Below are 6,211 nucleotides of genomic sequence, written 5' to 3' on the forward strand. Positions count from 1 at the left end.
TTTCTCATTCTAGCACTTATGCTAGATACTAACTTTGGAGAATAACGGCACAGCTGATGAAATTTCAAGGCATACTTCTTCACAATCATTTTTTCTTGCTTTAAATTCACGAACTCCTCAACATTTGCCTCCTTCAACTCCTAAGGAAAGAAGCGATACATAAAAGCACTAAAAATATCATCCCACAATGCCACCTCCCAGTCATAATCCATAGACTGATCCCACTTCTCATACCAATGAAATGCTACATCCTTTAAATGATAAGCAGAGAACTCCATACCCTCTACATTTTTAGCATGCATTACTCAAAAGATCTTTTCCATCTCATCTATGAACCTTTGAGGATCCTTCTAAACCTTAGTGCCTGTGAAAACTGAAGGGTTTAACCTAATAAACTGCCCAACTCGAGTAACTGCTGAAGAACTCATAACAGTACTAATATGACCCAACTGGCGTGGCTAAGCTGTCACTAACTGGGTCAATAGATAAATAAAATAATGGAACTCAGCATTGGTAATATCTCTAAGAGGTAACTGAGCAGGGGTGTCGTCGGTAGGAAAAGGATCTGTGGAGACTGGTGGAACTTCATGGGGCTAATCAGAAGCAGCTACCCTTGACCAGGATTATACCCCATACGTAGGATAAGTTTCATCCACATTGTCCTCAAGAGGGATATATGAGGTGCCACGAGTATCAAATCTTCTGGAAGGCATGATCTGAAAAGTGAACAAACGGTAATTAGAGGAGTTTTCAAGACCTTAGACTCTATAGCTCAAAAAATAGAACAATAAGAAAGGGAAACACTCCTAAAAGCCTCATAGCCTCTCCCTCATAAGTGTGGTATGCAATATACCCATAAAAGAGACTCAACTTGATGCAACTTTATAGACACCCAATTGACCATGAACCTAGGCTCTAATACCAACTTTGTCATGACTCAAACCAAGGCCTGGCTATGACGGGTATCTCAACTCCAACGAGGATCGAAGACCATCCCCTTTGCCTAGTCAAATGGAACACAATATACATATAGTAGTGGAATTCCAAACATAAAACAAGATAGATAAGTATGACTCAAAAGAAGTCTAAGAATCAAAAACCAAACCTAAGTCCATAGTAACCCACAAAGCTTATAAATCATAACTAAATCGATCTAAGTCGGTACATGTCCTTGACGAATAGCCAAAACTAGACCAAAGAAAAATATATGACATAAGGAGACCAAATCATGAAATGAGGTCTTCTGAAGTATTGAAGCTCACCACTTCAATATGACTCACGATCTATCCCATGATCACTTAGTCACTGTGCAGGACAAGTAGAAGTATTTTCGATTCCTACATCACGTAGGGATAAAGCGTCTGGAGATGGTTAGTGGGATGAGTACTTACATGTAACTCAGGGAATAGGGATAAAATAATGCCAAGTAAAATCACAGTAAAATTCACATGACAAAGTGTACATATGTAATATATATTATGTTAGGATAGGGAACAAGGCTTCGCATTAAACTAAAATAGTATCCTGGACGGTGTAGCTTAACAGAACAAGGCCATGAAACTAAAATAGTATCCTTCACTGTGTAGCTTAACAATTATAGTAGTACCCATGGGCTATATGGGCCCCAGTTCTCACCCCCTGGTTGGGCCCCAGTGCGTGTAGCCATACGAACCGTAGAATAATCATAATATATATTCACGGGGGACTTGAACGTCCCAATCATATACTAAACGTGACTTAAGCACCCTGATCATATAATATGGGGGACTCGAACCTCCCTATCATATAATATGAGGGACTCGAACTACTGGTCATTTATACCCCCGCGTTGACAAACACAATTTCCAGCATTGTTCCCTTCGAAGCCTCCACCGTTACGGCCTTGCTACACAATCTCCTTTTTAAGCCCAATTAAAGCATTTGGCTCATAAACCCATTCAAGGAGTCATTCATTAAGGCATTATCAAGTGGTACCATCATACCAACTATAGTTTGCAAGTGCATATCATTTAGCCAATGAAAGGTTTCAAAAATAGTCCAACATACATATTCTCATGTTCAAAGCAAGTTTCACAAAGTTGGGTTGTGGTTATACCAATTGCCATATCAAAATTAGCAGTTTAGGGGAATCCACGACCCCTTCCCCTACCCTTCGTCGCTAATTAACCATCCCTATGCACCCCATTAGTTCAAAACTATCAATTCAAAACATGAATAATGCCTAAAAGCCATGGGAAAAAAATTCGATCAAATATGTTCAAGAGCCCTCAACCCACATTCATAATCTATTAATTAAATCGCATGAACCGTAATTTAAATACATGTTTTTTAAAAAATAATCTTTTGGTAAAGAGGTACATGCCTTAGACACACAATAATCTGGAAGTAGTTTGGAACTTGGAACTCGAAAGATTAACATATGATGAAACTCTTAAGCTTTTCTTGGGTTCTATGTTTTAGAGTGGAATTAGGGATTGTTAATCTCTTAAAACTGAAAGAAATAGGCTATATAATGCCTAAGGGTTGTTCATAGGTGAAAAGACCCAAATACCCTTCATCCCAAGTAATTAAAACAAAACTGCACGGATTTTACATAGGGGCATGGCACGGACCTTATCGCGGAGGCTAACCTCCATGCCACAGACCCTAACACGGAGATTATCCTCCATGTCACGGACCATATCACAGAGATTATACTATATGACACGGGATATCGTGGAGGCATAGGCCACAAAACTCCAAAATAGCCCTGAACCCCTTCCAAATATTCCAAAACCCTATCGGAACTCCTTTTTAACATATCTAAACACAATTTAGGTCAAAAATCGATGTTTCAAACATAAAAAACCTAAAAATAAAATGCTCTAAGTTTTGAGGGTGTTACAGTACTTTGACGAGTAAGTCTATCACCCAAACTGATACACAAATAGGGAAAAGACAGAAATACCCATAGGTTAATGCTTCTAGAACGAACCTGAACCATATAAGTATAGTAAATGCGAAAAGAATATAATCAACAACACAATCGTAAATACCAAAACCAGATGTCAACAGTATAAAAATGTATCTAGTACAACTCAAATACAAAAGAAATACGTAAGATATCCAAATACATAAGAAACTCTATCTCTGAAATAAAAATAAAAACATAGTTTATAAAAAAAGGTAACAGATCACATCCGGACACCTGAAAGTCAACAACTACCTTGAAAACACCAATTATCGCTCGAATCAACCAAATTTGGGTGCACTCAAACTAGGACCAGCACCAAAAGGGCACAGTAGACGTGAGTACGATCCACTTATACTCAGTAGGTATCATAGACCGACCGAGCAAAGTAGATAATAAAAACACACAAAAAAACATAAAGAGCACATCACCTGCAATCAGAAAATATCCTACAATGGTATCCCACAACAATAATAACCAAATAGAACAAAAGTATACATCATATCAAGTACAAGTAGAAACAAGGGAGAACATGTACGTATAAGATCGTCTTGTACAAATAATAAAAGATTGAACAAATAGATATATGACAAGTCAATATGCCAATTCGATCACAACATAAACACAATAAAGAAAATGCAATATATAAGATGATAATGATGATGATGCACGAGGTTCTAGCACAACCTCCGTATACACCCACGGAGGCAGGCCTCCAGAATGGGAATCAATAGGGGTTCGTCAACCCATACTCAATACATATATTCATATCTCCTCCCGGGTACATCCCCGGGAAGGGTTTTATAAGGTATTATAAACTCTCCTCCCCGACACATCTCTCTGGGATGGTTTTATAAAATATTTTGCTAGTGTTTCTCAGGTGTTGCCATGGTGGTACCATTTATTTCATGAATGAGTATGATATGAGGATGTAATGCTTACAACTAATCACACTGGTATTTCCACAACCTACCACATGATGTACTTCCATAACTAACCACAATAATATATTTTTGCAACTACATGAGCCAATATCCACTTAGTATTTCCATTCATCCATGAATTCCCACATGTTTCATATGCCAACAAGTATGAACATATATCACAATACACCAAAGGTACGATAATAAACATTTTTCAACCACACAATATAATTATTCACATGTATTCAAGGCTATCAACATCATAAAGGACCCCACACGGTGACACATATCACTAATATCTTAATTTCAACAACCACATCACATATAGGGCCCCGCACAGGCACAACTCATAGATTACCATTTTTCATGATTATTTCCCACCTTACCATGTATTTTAAATAAGAATAAGCTACCCAACTCAGTCTGAAGAGTTAAGTTATAACCAACCTCGATGACTGAAACCGATCTATAATACTTCAATCACAAAGACCTAATTCATACGAACTGTCCCGAAATAAAATAAAACTAAGAAATGTGAAATCTATATGTCAAATAAGGCTAACGATGCTCATATTTTCTACTTTTGGTTCGTGGTCAAAACAAACCCTCGAAATGGGTTTTACGAAATGAAGGTCAAAATCATAACTTTATTTTAAAAACGTGTTCCCCATACCGTTAGGAATCTACAACTAAAAACCCAAGTCAAAATAAGATTCAAATAAAAAAAATCATTTTTATACTTTACCATGTAAAACCTTTGAAATCCACTTCAAAAATCAAGAATCAAAGTTGTTTTGAAGATGGAATCGAGGAAAATCAAGTAATTATAGGATTAGAAACATTATTCAAGTGAAAATGAGCAAAAGGCTTAAAATCATGACCTAAGGTTTTGGGATTTTGAGAAATTAATCAAGACTAAGAAAAAGATGAATTCTAACCTTAAATCCGTACGAGAATCAAGAAATAGATGTTAATCTAGCTTCCCAAGAACCCACAAGCTCTACTTTTATGCTCTCACACTATTTTAAGATTTTCGGCTCGCAAGAATAAGTGAGAAATGGACAATTCGTGACCTAAGGGGTCTATTTATACCCATACCAGGTACTCAGATGTTGCAATTGCACCCTAGGATACAGGAGAAGATGTTGTGATTGCAACACTACCTCTGTGTGATCGCACTACCTCTACACACGAGGTACGATCACGCCCCCACACCAAATGACAGTTGAAGCTAAAAGTTGGACAATTTCCAAGTTTTTCGCTAAGGCCTCAGGATTCATTCAAAATTTGATACATGTAAACGAACTATGTAACCATACTAAATTCGAAGCTCTAGACTCAATGGCGATATCAAATTCTTTAAAAGACGTTGTTTTCACAAGGTTAACCCCCAAAACCCAAAATCATAATATTCCAAACTGAGGATCGAAATGAGATTAAAAAGTCATAAAACCAGACCAAATATTTTACTACCCTAAAATTGACATTTAGGATCTACTGGCACAATCCATTCAGTCATCCGCTGCGCGGATCAAAAGATAACCACATAAGTCCATAATAAGGCTCTCGAAGCCTCCAAAAATAATAATATCGCATAAATGGCACCAAACTGCATCGGGAAATATGATAATTATCCCTACACTCAAAAAATACCACAATAAACCTATGGGGTTGGATAAAACAGTTAAATCACCAAAAAACACAAATTTCACATATTTCATCAAACGTCAGTTGTTACATCATCCACCACTAAAAATCTAGTTCATCCGCAAACAAAAGGCAGAAGAAATACCTAAATCAATAACAAGTTGGGGATAAGAAATATGCATACCAGACTTGACCTCCCAAGAAGCCTCATCTATAGGTCGATGTCGCCACTAAACCTTAACAACAGGGATAACTCTAAAACGCAACCGTCTAACATCCCTAGCCAAAATAGAGACCAACTCCTCAACAAAAGACAATCGCTCATCTAACTGAACCAAATCCCAAATAATAACATAAGACTCATTTGAAACATAATGGCAAAGCATACAAATATGAAAAAATAGATGAGCAACTAATAAATCTAGGGGCAAATCCAACTCATAAGCCATATTACCAATAATCCAAAGAATCTCAAATGGACCAATATACCTGGGGCTAAGCTTTTCCCTCCTCCCAAATCTCCTCATACCCTTCATGGATATGACTCAAAGGAAAACATGGTAATCTAAACTAAATCTCAAGTCACAAAGTCCATGGTCTGCATAGCATTTTTGCCTACTCTAAGCCACTTTAAATCTATCCTGAATAATCCAGACTCTATCCCAGGACTCATGAATCAAGTTCGTACCTC

The sequence above is a fragment of the Capsicum annuum genome, unplaced genomic scaffold, assembly GCF_002878395.1.
Source record: "Capsicum annuum cultivar UCD-10X-F1 unplaced genomic scaffold, UCD10Xv1.1 ctg2447, whole genome shotgun sequence".
Classification (NCBI taxonomy): Eukaryota; Viridiplantae; Streptophyta; class Magnoliopsida; order Solanales; family Solanaceae; genus Capsicum; species Capsicum annuum.